Genomic DNA, 22,507 nt, shown 5'->3' with positions numbered 1-22,507 from the left:
TCCTTAGGCTGCAATTTCATTATTTGAAAGGGGGCATTTTTCTTTTAAAAAAAATGGACTGTTTACCATTAAAAAATTACACCTAGATCATTTTTCTGAGTGAACTTTTTTTCTGGATTTTAGCCTGTATTAAAATACAAACAAACCCTATTCTTACCTGAACCAAGTGGCACCAGTACATTCCAATGGCTTTTTGTATACACTGACATCTGCAAGTTAATCCCATGACATATTTCGTTATAGGCTCGTTTTCCCCTGTGTGGATGGTTTCCAGCACAAACCAAGCCCATATCTCAGTGCTGGTCACATGGTGTAACCCATTTATTCTCCCAAAGATACTTGAAAAAGTCCAGTTGCGGTCATCGGATACAAAAGAATTCACACCTGACAAGAATCAGTTTGCTTTCGTAACTCATGCTGTTTTGCTTCACGTAAACGCGACGACGATGACTGTTAATATCTCTGTTGCAATTTTTCAATACACTACATGTTTTTTTATATCTGTAGACAGAGTATAAACCACATGATACACGACTTCGTTGAGGAAGATTTGTAAACAAACAGTCTGCGATTTCCGCCATGTTGGATAATGACGTTGTGTTGTTCTGACGTTAGTACATTAGTTTCACATGATTTTAAAATGTGTTAGATGCTTGTTTTAACCTTAAAAAAATTAGAATAGGTAAAATGAAAATAAAAAGTTCAACTAACAGTGTTTTAAACCATTTGTTGACTTGAAAGAGATAGCTGAAGTTCAGTGCACCGATATATGTGTTCGGATATATTTACGAAAAATGAAGAAATTAGGTCATGTTCTATCTGTTACAACGGACAAGTTGTAGAACAGCAGTAAGTTTTGATTTCATTTATAAATAGACTAATGAGTTATCTGTTAGTCCTGAACACGCTTTACCCTAAAGACCTGTGAAGATGAAGATATTGTCAAAAATAGAAGGGGGGTGTTCAAAGCATGTGGTTTGTAGGCCTGAGAAAAATGCTTGGTTTGTTACCTTGGAAACAAAGAGAGTGGTAAAAGTGTATATCATTTTAATCCCCTATCTCTAGGTTATAATAAATCACCAAACTAAATCATTTAGTGACACCTGTATAAACTTTAAGACCAATCAATATAACCCTGTTTTTCAGAAGAATTTTTGGTTGATAAACCCCCCCAAATTGTCACTGGCCATATCTCTGTAAGTAGGGATTTTTTTCAGGAAATATTGCAGCCTCAGATATTGTTCATATAAAGGTTCAAACACACCAAATATAATGTAAATCCGTTCACCCCCACCTTGCCGCAATTTCTACATTTGGTTTGGTTTTCTCGTGGACACACACTTAATTACTTCATGTCACAAAGTTAATTTATACAGGCAAAACTTTATTCAAGGAAATAGTTTCACGAAATGAACGAGAGTAAAATATAAGTCGGCACAAATATAAGGCATACAACAATGAGTCATGTTATGGATCATGTTATGGGCCATGTCGGATTATAATGGCATACCTTGATGCAAAACAGTCTATCGTTTCTTCCACCGCGAGCCCCTTTATTTAATGTAATGTATTACTCATTACCTGTTTCATTTGACACTCTGTCTTTTTATCTCCCTTCCCCTTTCTCTTGTTAGAAGGAGGGTAAATAATTAAGCACTCAAAATCTGCACCACCAATCTTCAGAAAAACATAAGTCAACGAACCAGTGGGCTGATCCACAACATCCGACACAGCAGAACGAATCAAATAACAGCTAGCACAAATTTATATGCAGTTAGCTATAGTGTCACTACATACATAATCAGCTGCACGCGCGAAGCTGTTCAACAAAAGGATAGTTCGCTACTGGAGACCATTTGTTTACATAAGTACTCTTAGGGGGCGTGGCTACCCAGGCGTCCAGGGGATTAGGCTAGTTACTAAATATATGCCGTCAACAATCGTTTAGTGACCCTATCATTATACACTCTCTCTATTGTATTTTCCACCGCATTAATCGCAGTGTAATCTTCAAATGGTCCACGGGGTAAATGTACACATTCTTAATCCTAGTACGGTATTTTTAATGAACAAAATGTATTTTAATCATTTCACTGTATCACATTTTATCGACAGATCATACCGATTTTCATTTTATACTTGTATAAATATGACAATAAATTATTATTATTATTATTTTCTCGTGCAATGGGTCAGTTATAGTTGTATTGGCCTATCAGTTGGAAACACGTGGTTCGTCTACAATTGCAAATGGCGGAGGTGCCGTGGTAGTTATTGTCGTAAAATTAGCTGGATACGTGCACGTGAGAAAATTATTCATTAAATTTAGTTTTCAAGCATCAGCTTAATCTGGTAAAATGCGAGACGAAAAAAATAGAGCCATAGATAGAGCCTTATGACACACTGTAGAATGATGCCGAATAATACATCAACAACGTAGTTTATCGGCAGATAAACGTGTTTCCATTCTCGGCTGACTGAGGAAAGGTTTGAGAGAGCATTTAAAGAAGAGGCGGGCAAACCAATAGTGAGTAGGAAGAGTGTTGCAATCAAGACGAACAATACCGATCATAAGTGGACAGCTAATAACCCCTAATTAAGCCCGGGGTACGCGCTGCTGTGTTGACTCCTTGCTGGGGAGCGGTAGCGGCCTCCTACTGCTGTGAGTAATCACGCATTGTCTTCTAACTTGCGGCTTAGTTAACTCCTTGCTGGGAAGGGGTAGCGGCCTCATACTGCTGTGCGTAATCACACATTGTCTTCTAACTTGTGGCTACATGTCGGTTGCATTGTATTAATAAAGTAATACCTATTCATAAGGAAGGGGGCGGATGGTAATCTTACGAGAATTAAATCAGTTATCAATCTAACGCGTACCAGTAGTCTTGTTTTTTAATAGCTAAACGGTATGTTCATTTTACCGGCTAACGTCTTCTCGAAAATGGGGGTGCCAATTAATATTTTTACCCTCAATATCGGTTCTCGTTGCAATATGGCAAAACACATGCATTTGTGACACACAAAAACGTGCCCAGGGTGCTTTTAATAACCTTTTATCAAAGTTGACAATAACACTACTGTGAACTGTATATATATGTTCATTTTACCAGCTATTGTCTGCTCGAATTTGGGGATGGTAATTGATAATTTCATTACTCTCATTATCGGCTCTTGTTGAAAAATGGCACCACACATGCATTTGTGACACACAAAAACGCGCCCAGGTACTTTTAATATTATTTTATCAAAGCTGACATCAACACTACTGGAAACTGTATATATATATGTTCATTGTACCGGCTATTGTCTGCTCAAATTTGGGGTTGTTAATTGATAATTTCATTACTCTCAATATCGACTGTCATTGGAAAATGGCACCATACATGAATTGGCCAATACATTGCTTTAAAACCAGTTATATATCACCTCAACATAGATCAATACAATCTTTGAAATAATAACAAGTATAGACAAATGACAGAAACCGTTTTAATGAGGTTACAAGAAAAAGATACTGAAAACTTGAAAAAAAAAATCCATGTGTTGACGCAAGCTTATGTGCTCGACGCTGCAAGTTGGCAGCAATGCTGTATCAAAGCAACCACGAGGGACTGCGAGAAATTACGTTATCCATGCAATAGAACAAAAGAAAATCACTGAGGCACAGCGCGCGCTACCTTGATAATAAGCTGTTCAGACTCCCGTGGAGCTGTCAAAACAGCTTATCTAAGACAATGGGCAAATGTTTACCCGAACGCACATAGCTTTAAAGGAAGATGCCGCATTTCACGTCCTTTCATTGTTATGTCCAAGGTCAGTGCAATAACGATATAATTGTTACACTGGCGATTTTCTTCAATCCCATTGTGACCATTGCCCCTATATGTTATACCTGAGAAATTATTATTTTTGAAAAGGGTCACTTAGATCCCACTCAGTTATATATTTTCAAGGAGACAAGGGTCAATGTGAACTGTTCGGAGTTGGAGAGGTGACGGTTTGCTTAGCATAAATCTTTATATGGACAAAATTTCATGCATTCTTATACCTATGCATTGTCTGTTGTGACACGTGTGTCTGTATGTATTCTGATCACTGTCTATGTCTTTGTTGTTGCTGTATGTGTTTATTATAATACAATGATATATTATAATCACTGTGTTATATGTCTGTGTTGTAACTACATACTGTACGTATGTGTCTGCATATATATATTTTTATTGATGATATATTATCTGTTTTCAGTAGAGATGGTGTACGTGTTTCCTGGATTATCGTCACACTGAGGACAGCTGAACTCATCTCAACCTCACAGCCTCATCACAGGTCATTACAACAATGATATATACTGCTACACTGGCAATTCTCTTCAATCCAACTGTGACCATTGCTGCTATATGTTATATCTTACAAATAATTATTTTGAAAAAGGGTCACTTAATTACATCCCACTTAAGTTATATATATTCTAAGGTGACAATGGAGTTGGGGAGGGGATATATATATATATATATATATATATATATATATATATAGTCAAAATTTCATGTATACATTCTGATCACTGTGCATTGTCTGTTGTGACATTGAATGTGTTTGTATGTATTCTGATCACTGTCAATGTCTTTGTTGTTTCTGCATGTGTTAATTATAATATAATAATATAACCTGATTACTGTGTTATTTCCATGATGTAACTATACTGTATGTGTCTATAAATGGTTTAAGTGATGATATATTATCTATTTTCAGTAGAGATGAAGGTGTGTTTCCTGGATTATCATTATACTGAGGACAGCTGAACTGATCTCAACCTAGCAGCCTCAGCACATGTCAGTACAACAATGATATTGCTGCACTGGTGATTTTCTTCAATCCCATTGTGAACATTGCTGCTATATGTTGTACCTGAGAAATTCTCATTTTGGAAAAGGGTCACTTAATTAGATCCCACTCAGTTTTATATATGTTCAAGGTGACAACAGTTAATGTAAACTTTTCGACGTCGCTTAGCAAATTTGATATAGACAAAATGTCTTTATTGCTGCTATATGTGTCTATTATAGTGTCTATTATGTGTTATGTCTGTGTTTTAACTACCCTATATGTCTACACATATATATATGTATATATATATATTATTGATGATTTGTTATCTGTTTTCAGTAGAAATGAAGGTGTGTTTTCTGTATTATCATCACTCTGAGGACAGTTGAATTCGTCTGTTCACCATCTCCTTCTACAACCACATAGTATTAGCAAAGGTCAGTGCAACAAAGATATTGCCAGGGGCGGATCCAGAGATATTTTCTGACAGGCTTCCGCATTATCTTTATTGATCCATGCTCCACTTTTGACCGTCTTCCGACAGAAAAAATAGATATCTGTTAATGTAAACTTGAAAATCTGACCGTCTTCCGGAAGACCCAGAAGACGGCCTAAATCCGCCCCTGATTGCTATACATCTTGATGCCTTAATTTGCATTGTCTGTTGAGACATTGAATGTATCTGTATGTATTCTGATCACTGTCCACTTGTATGTCTTTATTGTCACTATCATTCTAAGGAAATTCCGATGGATTTACTTTTTAAAACATAAAATCAATAGAATGTCTCTAATATCAATTTTCAAAACAACAGCAGATGGCAAATCAAATAAAATCAACCAGTGGATAAACATCGGCAGACTTTGTCAATGTTTCACCAACTTGTTAGTTTTAAACAGTGCACTTTTCACTCATGCGCAGTCGTTTAAATCCTGTGCTATTGTGTGTACAATTTATTTAAATGAATTATAGAAACCAATTTGTTCATTTTCCTTTGGTTTGTTACGCATTTTCTATTTTTGATACTTCCCATTGCTGGGGCTGCTCTTCCCATTGCTGCATTTTACAATGTAGTGCTTGCTTTATCCACTTGGCGGCAGCACCTTACAGTGAAGCTTAAGTCTTCATTTAATCTCAATGATGTCTTAGTGTGTTTCTGTTTGTATGAATTTGTGTGTGTGTGTGAGACAGACAAAGAGAGAGAGAGAGTTAGTGTGTGTGTGTATGTGAGAGAGAGAGAGAGAGAGGGGGGGGGGAGAGTGAGTGAGAGCTTGTTTGTGGGAGGGTGTGGTAAGAGAGATATATGAGAATTTATTATTAAAAAAACTCAAACAACTTCAAAATTGATTTTAAATAACTAAACTAAATAATTCTATGCCAATTTTGTAAGTTGTATTATCTTTAGAATACAATTTTCTCAAAACAAAGAAGTGTTCAGCTTATCCAGTATTTTGAAAATATTACAGTATTACATAATCTCACTGATGTCTTAGACCGCATTCACAACGAATTGAGCCAGGCTTTACAAATACTGAGACTAAATATGGCGGACGTACATGAAAGGAAAACCGCCTAATCTTTTAATAGTCTCTCCGCCTCTCACACACCTCTCCATGTGTAGTCCCAATGATTCCGAGATATAATGACTATACCCCCGCAGGCTCTTAGTGTGTTTCTGTTTGTATGAATGTGTGTGTGTGTGAGAGAGAGAGAAAGAGAGGGGGGAGAGTGAGTGAGAGCTTGTTTGTGGGAGGGTGTGGTAAGAGAGATAGAGAATTTATTTTAAAAAAATCTCAAACAACTTCAAAATTGATTTTAAATAACTAAACTAAATAATTCTATGCCAATTTTAAAAGTTGTATTATCTTTAGAATACAATTTTGTCAAAACCAAGAAGTGTTCAGCTTATCTAGTAGTTTAAAAATATTACAGCATTATATAACAGTTAAACACGTACATGACCAGGGGAAAAATCTCTATATCTGTAATATTGTGCCATTATATCATGCATACTCAGTTTTAGATATGGTCAAGGTGACAATAAAGGGTTAATGTGAACTATTGAGATTTGGGTGGGGATGGGAGGCAGTTGTGTGCTTAGCAAAAAATCTTGATATAGACAAAATTTTGTGTATACATTCTGATGCCTGTGCATTGTCTGTTGTGACATAGAATGAGTCTGTATGTATTCTGATCAGCTGGACTCATCTCAACCTCACATCATCACCACAGGTTGGTGCAATAACGATATTGCTACACTGGCGATTCTCTTCAATCCCATTGTCATCATTGCCCCTATATGTTATACCTGAGAAATTATTATTTTGGAAAAGGTTCACTTAGATCCCACTCAGTTATATATTTTCAAGGAGACAATTAAGGATTAATGTGAACTGTTCTGAGTTGGAGAGGCGAGGGTTTGCTTAGCATAAATCTTCTTATGAACAAAATTTTATGTATACATTCTGATACCTATGCATTGACTGTTGTGACATAGAATGTGTCTCTATGTATTCTCATCACTGTCTATATATGTCTTTATTGTTGCTGTATGTGTTTATTGTACCACCAGCGTAGGCGATGGCGGTGCACATGGTTTTAGTTCCGACCCGCCTGTTCCGCCGGCTCCGTTGGCTCTGCCGGCTCCACCGCCATGTCATCATTACCGCTTCTCCTCCTAGACTACAAGGGTCTGCGTACCCATCTCTTGGATTTAGGTCACCTATAATCTCAAAGCGTTCCACGTAAAATTTGGGATTCGTAGGTGCTTGGGTCTAGGTGTGGCACTCATTGCAATGCACCCTTGTCCAAAAAAGGCAAAATTAAATGCTAATTATCTACCCTACAGAAGGAATTATGGGAAAAATTTCTACAGACGGCTGACCGAAAGTCATATGTGGAGATTTCAAATATGCCCTTGGATTTGACCTTTGACCTTTATTTCAAGGTCAAATTGGCCAAAATTTTCAAAAAAATGAATTTTTTTACGAAAAAAAAATTATTTGTGCTGATATTCAGAAACTACACAGACCTAACCAATAATATTGTTGGAAAGTGTTACTTTTCGGGTCATCTTTCATCTCCATGAATTTGGGGTCAATCGTTGCATTTTGACGGGAGAAGCGGCCATAAGATACCGAAACTGAAAACTGTCTCTAATTCGGGAACCGTTAATGCTGGAGCCCCATTCTTTTTTGCATTTTGTAGAGCATGTAAAACCCAACACTTGAGGTGAGGTTTTTTTGTATTTCATACCGTTTTCGAATTGACCTTTGACCTATATTTCATCATGAATTGAACTTTGCAAATTTTTGTTTCCTTTTATCTCCAAAACTGGCAGAGATAGATCCATAGTTACTATTGAACTTGAATAGGAAGTCATATACTGGCAATTAACTCTGACACTGAAATTGACCTTTGACCTATTTTTAACCATGAATTGAACTTTGCAAATTTTCGTTCCCTTTTATCCCCAAAACTGGCAGAGATACGCCCATAGTTACTTTGAACTTGAATAGAAAGTCATTACAGGCAATTTACTATGACCTTAAAATTGACCTTTGACCTATTTTTCATCATGAACTGAACTTTGCAAATTTTCATTCCCTTTTATCTCTAAAACTGGCAGAGATAGGTCCACAGTTACTATTGAACTTGATTAGGAAATCATATACTGGCAATCTAAGTGTGACTTTGAAATTGACCTTTGACCTACTTTTAACCATGAATTGAACTTTGCACATTTTCGTTCCCTTTTATCTCCAAAACTGGCAGAGATAGGTCCATAGTTACTATTGAACTTGAATAGGAAGTCATATACTGGCAATTTACTGTGATCTTAAAATTGACCTTTGGCCTACTTTTTACCATGAACTGAACTTTGCTAATTTCTTTCGCTTTTATCTCCAAAACTGGCAGAAATAAGTCCATAGTTACTATTGAACTTGAATAGGACGTCATATACTGGCAATTTACTGTGACCTTAAAATTGACCTTTGACCTACTTTTTACCATGAACTGAACTTTTCAAATTTTTGTTCCCTTTTATCTCCAAAACTGGCAAAGATACGCCCATACAGTCATAAGATTATGTATGTGTGCATTTATTCCATCTAACGTAAGAAGATTAGATACAATTATAACGTCAGAAAATACAATTGAGGGAGTGTGATAATTATAGGGTCGCTAAACGAATTTGACGGAATATAGTGACTAGCCTAATCCTCTTGTCGCCTGGTTAGGCACGCCCCCTTAGAGTACTTATGTAAACAAAAGGTCTTCCATAGAGAACTATCCTTTTGTTCAACAGCTTCGCGCGTGCAGCGGATTATGTATATAGTGACGCTATACAGCTAACTGCAGTTAAATCTGTGAAAGCTGTTATTTAATTTATTCTGCTGTGTCGGACGTTGTGGGCCAGCCCAATGGTTCATTCACTCATTCTTTTCTGAAGATTGGTGATGCATATTTTGAATGCTTAATTATTTGCCCTCCTTCTTACAAGAGAAAGGAAAAGGGGAGAGAAACAGAGACAGTGTCAAATAAAAAGGGTAAAGAGTAATATAATACATTAATTAAAGGGACTCGCGGTAGGAGAAACGATAGACTGTTTTGCATCAAGGTATGCAATTATAATCCCACATGGCCATCGCATATACGGCCGTAGTTTAAATACATTACTCATAGTTGTATTAAATTACATTATTTTGCTGAATAGACATACATTTTAAAGTTGGTCTTTCAGGAAATCGTTTTGTTTGAAATAACGCAAACGACAGAGGTGAAATCACATATAAATTTATTCTGAAATAAAATGTTTCGCTAGATCGTGTTTACACTCAGCGAAATGCACATAGTGATTATATTCAATGTGCCATCATTTAATTGCTTTCTCGGTTTAATTAATTGACGATAATAATTGCAGTAAGCAGGAAGGAGGAAATGCTGAAGACAAAACAACGCCGTGGGTATGTGTGACTTTCTCCCTTAACATTTTCTATGATGCTGTCAAAGGAAAAATAACCGAGATAGCGATCATTTAAACCGCTGCTGTTTACAGGTGGACTTCTTCGTTTATCATTTAAATGCCCCCTCCCCCAGCAGACCCAACTTGAGGAATGCCATTGTAGCTACAGTACACTGTATATCAAACTCCGGTCCAAGTTATGAACTTTTTTAAATATCGATTACAACATGCTGTACAATGACTGAGTCGTGAAAGGGGTATTGGACTTCTTTACGTTAAAAACAAATTCATTTCGAAATCAAAAGAGCATTTTTTTGGGGGGGGGAGGGGGGGCGTGGGGGGAGGTAAATAGTAACTCATTCCGTAATCCTTCTTGCACATTTATTTAATCGTATCAAAACGTTTGATATACAATGTTCACTAGTGTCATGATTTTGGCGATTTATTAAAACCATATTTGTACAAAATAGGTTAGCATAAGTTAGGCAAAAACCAGTGTGAAGAACAACTCCCTTTTTAAGTGAGGCAAGACAACCTATTCAAACTGATTATAACCTTGATAAAGACACAAGGCAAAGGAGTTATGTAAACTAGCGTGTGAAAACACATTCTTTGTCACTGTTACAAGACAATGGAGGCGACCAAGTGGAGTAATTACAATATACCCTTGTACAGTCAAAGAGAAATTAGTTATGCCAGCTTACTTCGGGTCAGCCCTTAATTTGCTTGTTCGAAAGAAAGAGATAGATATCGCAACGCGAATCCTTTTATTAACCCTTCAAGGGTTTTTGTAAAAGTGTGAAAGACAGGCAACGATCTCAAGTCGCTGTACATGTTGATATTGTTCGCAATTAATATTGGAGTATACCGCCTACACGTAAACATCAGACAAGGCGTTGAGATCGATAAAAGTGGAGGTTTATCTGAAAAATTAGATGCCATTTTTGTGAAATGACTTATTAAATGATGTGCATGTACCTAACATGTTTAAATTCTTGATTCTTATTATTTGAAACATCTTCATACACGGCCTCATATTTATATTTCTCTCAGGCCATACTCATTTGCTTGTATAACATGGGACTCTAAAGCACAGAGCATTGTGAAAGTTAATTGTCTACAGAGACTTGTTATCCTTCATGTGTTTATATAGCGTGGATGAACTAGAAACATGCTTTACTTAGCTTTACTTAAATCTAAGATCTAATAAACGGAATATTAGATCTTAGCTTAAATTGACTTGATGTTAACCTAACACTGGTTTTAAAAGAAGAAATATTAATATGTTCGATGGATTAAATCACCGACACCATTCTATTTTAACTTGGTCAAATACACGGTAACACAGATAATATTTATAAGTTGTCTGTCGTTCAGCACGCATTATAGGCGAGTAGCCAAACAGTGACGATGATCAATCCAAGTAAAATTTAGGCATGTGTTGTTTACAAAATAGATCATGATGAATAAACCTACGCTTTAATAAACAATCACCACACGGTTCTGTTTTTGTCACTTAAAAGCTTTCGTTTAAAGACGCTCAATGATATCAAAAATGATTCGACCCTGTAAAAATGGACCGGTTCAAGGGGCATTTTTTGTTTCAGCTAGGGGGATTTCAGGAAGAGGATTCAGTGTAGGTGTTTCCTCGGATGATAGCAGCATCACACCCTAGGTCTAAGCCAGTTGACTAGAAGCTTTTTGTCCAACCATCCTATTCCTACTACTAAACTTATTAACTCTAAACCACAAAGGTTTATGCGGTAAAAATATTTAAACTAAATGAGGTGTATTGACAGAGGCACAAGTACAATCCAACGCCAACGTGCAACAGGGGAAAGTCTGTCAGTGTATTACATAATATATGAAAGTGCGGTCAATATTAACAGTGTAAGACATCAGTTAAAGAGGAGGGGGTCTTACTATCTTTTGTTAAACGCGACTGTTATTATCTCTCGAACAAGCTTAAACCATGCCTTATACAATTACTGTGTCTCCGACTGTCGTGCAGAAACGGCATGTCGAACATATTTTGCTACAGTTACAAACAGGGCAAACTAGCGACTTGTTCTAGATCGCTCTAGTAAGAAAGCATAAGTGCGGCGCCCGGGCAAAACAATCAACTACCCGGTATAACATTCATATCTTAGCGTTTACATATGACGCGCAAAGAGCTAAGTACATATGACGCGCAATGAGCTAAGCAATTAGCCTTAACAAAGTGGTCCGTTTTAAAACAACAACGAGAAAAAAGAACGCCTTGTCATAGTTATGAGACAAATCGCTTGCAACGTGCAACAAGGGGGATGGCTGACACTGTGGTCACACTACATGTTTATGTACGTTGAATTAACAGTCTTAGACATCGCCCAAAGAGGCAGGACTTACTATAGCCCTCAATCTATTGTTAAACGCGATCATTATCTGCTCTCATGCAACCTTAAACAAAACCTAAGCAATAAGATTGTTAAATCAGATAAGTGATGTAAAATCATATAGGAAATTTACGTTAACGACGGAGACTTTCATTCGCAAAGTTAATGAAACAAGACTGGTCCAAGTTAACTGCCCATATTGAATAAATCTTAGGCTGATAAACCTAAAGCCCTGCTTTACTTTGGTAATAGTTAATTAGTAAGCTAGGTTTATTCACATCACTTATGCTGCAAACAACCCATTTTGAACGCAATCGTCATCGCTCCAGAACAACCTGAAATCATGCCTATACAATATTAGGAGATGCACGTCGAGTAAAAGATTCAACACCTGGGTGCCCAGCACTATTATGAAAAGGAAAAATGACTTGATGTTTCATGCACAATCATCATCGAAAGCCTAATATCATTATGCTTCGTGCGCAGTCGATTTTTATCAGAATAAAAAGTGTGTTTTATACAAGCAAAATCTAACTTTCCTTTATAACTGTTACTGAACAGCGAAGAGTTACATACACCCGGTTATAAATTTACAAATGTAATTATGAGGCTAATTTCTCTAATGTGGAATGAAATATTTTGTTGGCTTTCAAATGATAGGACACTCACTTTAATCTTAAAAGAAATTAGTTTATATGCTCGTTCCCCTAACGCGCGTGCAAAAAAGTCCCATCAAATAAACAGATACATATCTGTCTATACTGGCAACTAGTGAAAATCTATCTGTGGCCCTGATAATGGGTAGACTTCACAGCGATTATTAAATCAAAATTTATTTATGAAATTATTTAAAATAATTTATCTTTTATTTAATGATTTATACCATCTAATTTCTATCTATCTTTTTTATTTGATTCTTAATGTCATCTTATTATTTACTTTATTCTTTAAATAATGTATTTATTTATCAAGCCCGTAGCCAGCAATTTCAAAGGGGGGGGGGGGTCCTTTTCTGACAAAGTGGACCTTTTACCGGAAAATCCCCATGTAATTATGTCAAATTTTACCCAGAGTGGACTTTTTTTCAGCAAAAGGGGGGTCTTTCGAACCTCCCGAACTCCCCGTGGCTGCGGGCCTGTTTATTTATTTATTTATTTATTTATTTATTAAGACTTTCTATTATTATCCTTTTACGGATTCGCTCTATTATTTTATATAAAATGTAACTTAATGTAGTAATTGAGGCAACACGTCAGCTTGTAATGTGAAAAAATTGTTTTAATAATGTTTCTTTCTTTGTTATTTCTAAACAGTTATCTATTTTTACACAGGTAGCGATGATGGAAATTTGTGTACGGAGCATCTTTAAACTTTTTGAGACGGGGTGATTTGTTAATCATGCTGATGTACGTTGCTGATACATGTATATCAAATTCAATTTTTGACCACAGAACACTTCATATTGAATAAAATAACTGATACTAAATTAAACTAGCAGTTTTCTTGCAACACTTAATTAATACATGATCTGCTGCGCGTGCCAAGCTAGTGAACAAAAGGATAGGTGGCCACGGGAGTGGCACGCGTTAGCATGGGTTCTAGCATCTTAAAGCTATAATCTTATCGCCGCAACAAACAATAGGCACCTTCTGGCTGATGTATCCTGCTGTTAATTACACCTGGTCACAGCGGATTGTCCCGCTCGCGCTGGACCACAGAAACAGGCGTCATGGGTTTCACTCGCCTAAGGTATTGTGTGTTATTACGTCTAAACTATTGTGTTTTGGCGTTCGAATTTTGAAGGGATTAGACGGCTCTCCATTGTTTGTCCGCCCCCTTCTATTCATAGGATAGGGATTAAAACGTTTCTGACGTTTTTAAAACGTCGTACAACGGAAACTTAATTTTTATTACTATTGTAGTTACTATTGAATTTGAATAGAAAGTAATTACAGGCAATTTACTGTGATCTTAAAATTGACCTTTGACCTACTGTTCATCATTAATTGAACTTTGCAAAATTTGGTTCCCTTTTATCTCCAAAACTGGCAGAGGTAGGTCCGTAGTTACTACAGTGGTAGTAATAATTTTGTTTCCGTTGTACACCGGTGTAACAACATTCAAAATGTTTTAATCCCTATCTTGTGAATAGAAGGGGGCGGACAAACAATGGAGGGCCATATAAATCCCTTCAAAATTCGAATGCACAAACACAATAGCTTAGGTGGAATAACACAATACTTAAGACAAGTGAACTCCATGACGCCAGTTTCTGTGGTCCAGTGCGAGTGCGACAATCCGCTGTAACTAGGTGTAATTAACAGCAGGATACATCAGCCAGAAGGTCCCTATTGTTTGTTGCGGCGATAGGATTATAGCTTTAAGAGGCTAAAACCCATGCCCGTGCCACGCGAAGCAAACTTTCCTTTTGTTCACTAGTTTGGCATGCGCAGCTGGTTTTTAGTGTTGCTAACAAACTGCTAGTTAAATTTGTTATCAGTTATTCATCCAATATGAAATTTCCGCAGTCAAAAATTGAACTAAGTATTGTTTGTTTGATTGAGATGCATGAGCGTCAGCATCAATGTGTCTCAAAAAATTCTTATTGCATTAATTTATAAATGTATAATTTATTCATGTACTTACGTTTTAATTTGAAACATCTGCATTCAAGTCTTCAAGTATTTTTAAAACATGAATGATAATGAAAGAGGAATAAAGAAAGAATATATTACTTATACTATGCTTATATTATAATATTGAAATTAAATGAGGTGCATTGACATAGGCGCAGGGACAATCCAACTCTAACGTGCAACAGGAGGAAGTCTGGCTGTGTGATCATACAATATACGAGTGTACGGTCAATCATGGACATAATAAGATTATTCACATATTTAGGTCCAAGGGTCAATTAACAGTGTAAATCATCAGTTAAAGAGGAGGGGGTCTTACTATAGCTTGCTATCTATTGTTAAACGCGACTATTATTATCTCTCAAACAAGCTTAAACCATGCTTATACAATTACTGTGAAACGCCATGTCGAACATATTTTGTTCTTTGAAAAACCAGTGTCAGGTTAACACCAGATCAAAGCAAGCCTTGCAGACTGGTTTTGTTTAAACTGTCGTATATTAAGTAAAGCTAAGTAAAGCCTGTTTCTACTTCGCAGTGTTCATCCAAGCTATAAAACTGCATGGAGGATAACAAGACTCCGTAGCGAATTAACTTTCACAATGCCATGTGCTTCAGGTTTCCAGGAGTCCCTTGTAATACAATAATATCAAAGAGTATGGCCTGAGAGCAATACAAATATGAGGCCGTGTATGAAAGATTTTACAAATTAGAAATTCAAAAATTTAAACATGCTAGGTACATGCACATTACTTAATAAGTCATTTCACAAAAATTGCACTTAATTGTTTAGATTAACCTCTACTTTTATCAATCTCATCGCCTTGTCTCAACCACCTAAAAAAAATATAGTGAACATGAGGAAAAGTAACACGTTTACTGTACATGCAGGCGAAGGAGTTATACTTCAATATTAATCGCGAACAATATCAACAGCGACTCAAGACCATTGCCTGTCTTTCACACATTTACACAAACAAACGAAGGTTAAATAAAGGGAGTCGCGGCGCGATATCTATCTCTTTCATTCGAACAAGCAAAGGGCTGACCCGAAGTAAGCTTTCTAAACTAATGTCCTTTTTATTGTATATTGTAATTACTCCACTTGCTCGCCTCCATTGTCTTGTAAAAGTGACAAAGAATGTGTTGTATTCACACACGAGTTGAAAGAACTTTGCATAATTCCTTTGCCTTGTTGCATAATGCTTTCTCAAGGTTATAATCAGTGTGAAGAGGGTGTTTTGCCTCATTTAAAAAGGGTGTTGTTCTTCATACTGGTTGTTGCTTAACTTATGCTTATCTATCATGTACAAATATGGTTTTAATAAATCGCCAAAATTATGACGTTAATGAACATTGTGTATCAAACGTTTTGATACGATTTAAATAAATGGACGAGGAAGATTACGGTATTAGTTACTATTTACCTCTGGCGTTAACTTCGCCCTGCTATATAAATGAACAAATGTTGCAGATCATAATAAAAAACTTTCTTATAGTGTTTTTATGACAGTGAAACACTCCTCGAATTTAACGTATCACCTGATGTAAACTGTCTAGCCACGCTCCCCGAAAAAAACTTTCTTTTAATTTCGAAATTAATTTCTTTTAAGACAAAGAAGTCCATTAACCCTTTTTGACTCATTGTCATTGTACAGCATATTGTAATCGATATTTAAAAAGTTAATTTTTGTACTCCGCTTTTCAGTGTTCATCCTGATGCTTTTGGGTTACAATTACGTCGCTCGCCTAAATCCATATGCTACTGGAATATATATTTAAGGACAAATTAAAGCTTTGTAAAGTCCCTATCCCAGAGGGCAAATTATGTTGTTTTAACGTTGAAACAACATTGAACCATAACGTTGAAAAGACATTGAATAAATGTTGGATTTGAAAGTTGTGTCAACCTCAGATAACAACGTTGTATCAACGTCAGAAAACAATGTTATATCATCCCCACCCAGCGGGAAATTTGCCTGGATGTATTTAGCAGTAGGACATGTTTGATGGCTAAATTTATGTAGGGTATAAATGTATGGCCTGTAAGTTAAAATTTCAAAGGTTTAGATTAATATATATATATATATATATATATATATATATATATATATATATATAAAACAAGGTCACAGTCACCTCAACCTGTCTATCTATAACAAGTTACCAAGAACTGTTAACTCCATCACATTACAGCAACTTATTCATTCTAGTGTTAGCTGACCTTGCAAGCAGTTCAGTTTATTGGAATGTATTTCTGAATAACAAGATAAGAAAATTCACTAGTTAACTAAAGACACAAAACAACTGTCACTTTTACTTTAAAACCATTTTGTTATTATTTTGATAAATTTATTACAATATTGATTACAGTATTGATAAACAAAGTATCACATTTTCAATAATTAATATTTCAAATTACAATCTATAACTGCAAGGTTGTGTCATTGACCAAAATACAACGTTGAGTCAACGTGGCTGGATCAACGTTGATTTAACTTTGAATTTAGGTAGATCAACTGCAATTCAATGTATCAACCTGTTTTCAACGTTGATCCAACGCAACTATGCCTGCTGGGTATTGTCACACACCATAGATACTTTATTTTGTCTTGAATAAAAAAAATAGCCTCAAATTATCGTTTTGTGCTTAAACCTTTCATAACTTGAACCCAGATCTGATATACAGTGTACTATAACTACTATGACATTCATCAAGTTAGGTCTGTTGGGGGAGGGGAGCATTTAAATGATAAACGAGGAAGTGTATCTGCAAAAGCAGCAGCAGTGATTTAAATGATCGTTATCTCGGCTCCTTTTTCTTTGACAGCAACATAAAAAGTGTTTAGGGAGAAAGTCACACAAAGACCCGACGTTATTTTGTCTTCAGCATTTCCTCTTCCTTGTTTACTGCAATTACTATCGTCAATTAATGAAATCGAGAAAGCAATTAAGTGACGGCACATTGAATATAGTCACTGGGTGCATTTTGCTGAGTGTTTACAAGATCTAGTGACACATTTTATCGCCACGCGTTCTAGTCTGATTAATCAGTGGGTGTTTATTATGAATGTTATGGGCCATGTCGGATTATAATGTCATACCTTGATGCAAAACAGCTAGTCTATCGTGTCTTCCACTGCGAGTCCCTTTATTTAATATATTGTATTACTCATTACCCATTTCATTTGACACTCTCTCTTTTTCTCTCCCTTCCCCTTTCTCTTGTTAGGAGGGTAAATAATTAAGCACTCAAAATCTGCATCACCAATCTTCAGAAAAAAATAAGTCAACGAACCAGTGGGCTGATCCACAACATCCGCCAAGCAGAATGAATCAAATAACAGCTAGCACAAATTTATATGCAGATAGCTATAGTGTCACTACGTACATAATCAGCTGCACGCGCGAAGCTGTTCAACAAAAGGATAGTTCGCTACTGGAGACCATTTGTTTACACAATTACTCTAAGGGGGCGTGGCTACCCAGGCGACCAGGGGATTAGGCTAGTTACTATATGCCGTCAACAATCGTTTAGCAACCCTATCATTATACACTCTCTCTATTGTATCTTCCACCGCATTAATCGCAGTGTAATCTTCAAATGGTCCACGGGGTAAATATACACATTCTTAATACTAGTACGGTATTAAACTTAAATAGGAAGTCATATACTGGCAATTTACTGTGACCTTAAAATTGACCTTTGACCTACTTTTTACCATAAACTGAACTTTGCAAATTTTCATTCCCTTTTATCTCCAAAACTGGCAGAGATAGGTCCATAGTTACTATTGAACTTGAATAGGAAGTAATACACTGGCAATCTGTGACCTTGGGGGGGGGGGGTCCATATGAATGCGCTTACTCCAGCTGGTGGTACAATATCTGGAGGCGGTATCACCTCTCTGATCCTCTAGTTATAATATAATAATATATTTTGATCACTGTGTTATTTCTGTGTTGTAACTACCATATATGTCTACACACATATATATATATTTTATTGATGATTTGTTATCTGTTTTCAGTAGAAATGAAGGTGTGTTTCCTGTATTATCATCACTCTGAGGACAGTTGAATTCATCTGTTCACCATCTCGTTCTACAACCACACAGTATTAGCAAAGGTCAGTGCAACAACAATATTGCTATAGACCTTTTTCATCTTTTCAGGAAATGGAAATTGCATTGTGGGTAGGGGAGTCCTCTGGTCGTCATTACGTATAGCATCAGATACTCAAATCATGCCTCGATTTACTTGCTGTGTGCCTCACTGTTACAATAACAATCAGAGAGATAGACATTTGAGCTTTTACACTTTCCCAGCAGACACGGAGGAAGGGAAAGAATGGGTTGATAACATTGGTAGAGCTTTGAAGAAAGGGAAGTTCAGTAGGTTTGAGCCAACAACAGGGCACCACGTTTGCTCTGAACCTTCGAAGGAGGGGAGAAAACGTACACTAACAGAAGACCAACGGTATTTAGATACCTAACAGAAAAGGTAACTCAATCTAGGAGAACTTTGATAAGACAAACACCACCTGTCACTGAGTCAATGTCGGAAAATGCAAAAAGAGACGTCGGACATTACGACAACCATTCCTACAGCTTGCCACATTCAGACATGAAGGACCTTCTCAAATCTGTGAAAGAAAAAAGTGGGATTATTCATGAAATGGAGGACAAATTGCATGATATACAAAAAGAACTTTCAGAGACAATACAACATCTTAAACAATGCCAGACCGATTGGGAACAGACAAAGAAGAATGCAGAAGAAAATGATGTGTGGGAAGAGCGTTATAAAGATCTCCAGAAAAAACTTGAAGAAGAGAAGAAGAAAGAAAACACTTTCAGCATGGAGTCTTTGAAAGACAGACCAGAAGCTATTAAGTTTTACACAGGGTTTTCTTCTTATGTAGAGTTCAAGAACTTTCATGACTTTCTGTCTCCAGATATTTCTGATATATGCACTACTGGGGTTCAACTTACCATGACAAAGACAAAGAGAAAAATACACCTGTTCTTTAGATTCAGAAGATGAATTACTTCTTGTCTTGGCCAGGCTGAGAGTTGGATTACTAGGAGAAGACCTAGCTTTCAGGTATAAGCTTATATTAATGTATACTTACTACATAGACTGACAGTACAGTACTTATATGTATTCTTTATATATTATATTCAAGTGCATGTTGGAATTTACACCTTTAATTTATGTTCACTTTTTTGAGAAAAATGATTAATTTAAAGAAACTGACATAGCATTTGTTTCATTGATTGGTTTATATTTTCATGTGTTTATAGGATGGGAGTAGGTGTAGCAACAGTTTCATGGATTTGCAGGACATATTTTGAGCTGATGCATTTTCGCTTCCGGAAGTTGCCAATCTGGTCATCTAAAGAAATTGTAGAAGCTACTATGCCACAGTGCTTCAAAGAAGAGTATCCATCTACGAGGGTCATTTTGGACTGTACAGAACTTTTCATTGAAAGGCCATCAGGATACGTTACACAGTCAGAGACATATTCTTCCTACAAAAGTCACAATACTGCCAAAGGACTTGTGGGAATAGCACCAAATGGATTTATCAGTTATGTGTCAGATTTGGCTCCTGGGCGCATGTCAGACAAAGAAATGACAGAACTTAGTGGACTTGTGGATCTGATGGACGAGGGGGATTCTGTCATGGCAGACCGAGGATTCCTAATTGATAAATATCTCGCGAAGAGGAAGGTAAAATTGAATATCCCTCCATTTATTGGTTCTTAGGGACAACCTAGTCCTGCGGAAGAGGAAGAAAAAAGAAGAATTGCCAGGCTCAGAATTCATATGGAACGTGTTATCGGGAGAATTAAAAACTATCGTTTACTGAATTATGTTTTTCCAAACTCAGTGGCTAGTGATTTGAACAAGATATGGGTCATGTTTTTATTTAGTGAACCTATGCACAGAGCCATTATTTTCTGAATGACTGGTAAAATTATCATGTGCAGACTGAAAACTGTCCAGACTGTTCTGATTAACTAGGCTGTCTGAAACGTGAGAAACAAGAATGTGAATATCTTATTAAATTTATTTGGGAAGTAAAAATGTTCCATCACAGATGCCTTTAATCACAGTTACAAAACTTGTTTGTAAGGAAATATTTTCTGGAATGTTAACTTAAGAAGCACCATCACAATTTCTAGGGAGGCTTAATCTTAATGATACAGCACCAAGTTACAATAAAAGACACATCACATATTGTGTAAACTACACATAAATATGGTAAAAACACCAAATGGATAATAAATCTCATCCGACCATGTACATGTATGTATTTAATAAGTAATACAATATGTTGAGTAATAAAATCTCTCAAATATCATCACAGTTATACATTTACTCAAAATGCTCAGTACCAAAAATTGCCATCATAAATTAAATGCTTTTAATACAGAGAATATTATCACATGTTAAACAATAAAAAAAAAGGTTTCCATTAAAGAAGACAAATTTACCAAAGTTGTAACACTTGAGCTCATAATTTCTCAATGTCTAACACTTTGACCTGTACTTGTAATGATATGAATGTATGTACAATCTCTTGCCTCTAAACACGCCTTGACTCAAAATCTCTGGAACAAGAGCATTCCTGTAGAAATTTGTTATCTTGGGTAAAATTGTAGTCTGCCACAAGACACTATTGAAGTGCACTCTCTGGACAAATACTTCAGTGGACAGGCACCCTTCCCTCTTTTCTGATGTTAAAAAGACTACAAAATCGCACCACTGTCTGTTGGTTACTGCAAGCTGCATCTGGACTTGACAGTAATAAATGTGTTTTTCATTAAGCTTAAGCTTGCGAGTTTTATGAGAAATTTCCATAGCCGCCTCGTCCTCATGCACTGCATAGCACAGACTTCCTCTGCTCCGGGGACAAGACAAAAGTCTTTCCGGGAAGCCACTAGCCCCTGAAGGGTCTGATCTTGGGGGGGGAAAGGGGCATTTGACTTCCAATACTCCTTGTGGGGGGTTGTAGCTGTTGTCAGTCACCATCCCATCTACAGAAGCTACCAGAAAATAGTGGAGTGGGTGAATCACCAACCCTGCTTTGCCCACACTGACTGGAGACCCTGTGACTTCTTTCAACATCCTACATAAACCCAGATAGCAAGCATACGTTGGGCCAACGTAGGGGAATCGTTAGTTTGTTGGCACATAGTTGGCGTTGGTAGTAATACGTTGGCCCAACCACATCATAATATGCACAACATAACTGCAATATGCTCACGTTGGCCCAACGTTGGGCCAACGTGTGCATATTTATTGCAAACGTTGGCCTAACGTTGGGCCAACATATCCAATTAACAACTCAATAGAAATGAATAATGTTTCTGTAATAATAAAAATGTTTCTGTTCACAACTGAGAAACACATGTGATTATTTATTGATCAGTAACATTTAGTTTTTAGGATTAAAAAAACATAATTTTTTTATGAAGAGTTTGTCAAATTCCTTGGGTTAAAAAACAGTTTTCTGCTTTTATTTGTCAACCAAGCTATATACCCTCATATATAGTACATAGACTTCACCGATAAAAAAATAACTGAGTTAACAGTTTTCTATTTTTATATAATGCTGTGAAACAAATTTATTATTATTGCTATTATTATGATTATTATTGTTATTGAAATCAGACAAATGATTGAAATCTTAT

General features: G+C 36.4%; 1 pseudogene across 1 annotated transcript in view; it reads left to right on the top strand.

Moving 5' to 3' along the window:
• The window catches only part of LOC106181602 (uncharacterized), a 72,954-nt pseudogene extending 51,609 nt beyond the window's left edge, over window positions 1-21,345 (top strand). Inside the window, exons 6-10 of the transcript XR_001240222.3 lie at window positions 4,246-4,326; window positions 4,753-4,832; window positions 5,167-5,264; window positions 18,980-19,910; window positions 20,111-21,345. The product of XR_001240222.3 is annotated as an uncharacterized LOC106181602 (transcript). The remainder of the gene's footprint in view (window positions 1-4,245; window positions 4,327-4,752; window positions 4,833-5,166; window positions 5,265-18,979; window positions 19,911-20,110) is intronic.
• Window positions 21,346-22,507: the final 1,162 nt, after the last annotated feature.

The sequence above is a fragment of the Lingula anatina genome, chromosome 10, assembly GCF_051362555.1.
Source record: "Lingula anatina isolate TDL-2025a chromosome 10, LinAna3.0, whole genome shotgun sequence".
Classification (NCBI taxonomy): domain Eukaryota; kingdom Metazoa; phylum Brachiopoda; class Lingulata; order Lingulida; family Lingulidae; genus Lingula; species Lingula anatina.
This window is presented reverse-complemented; position numbering and strand designations above follow the sequence as displayed.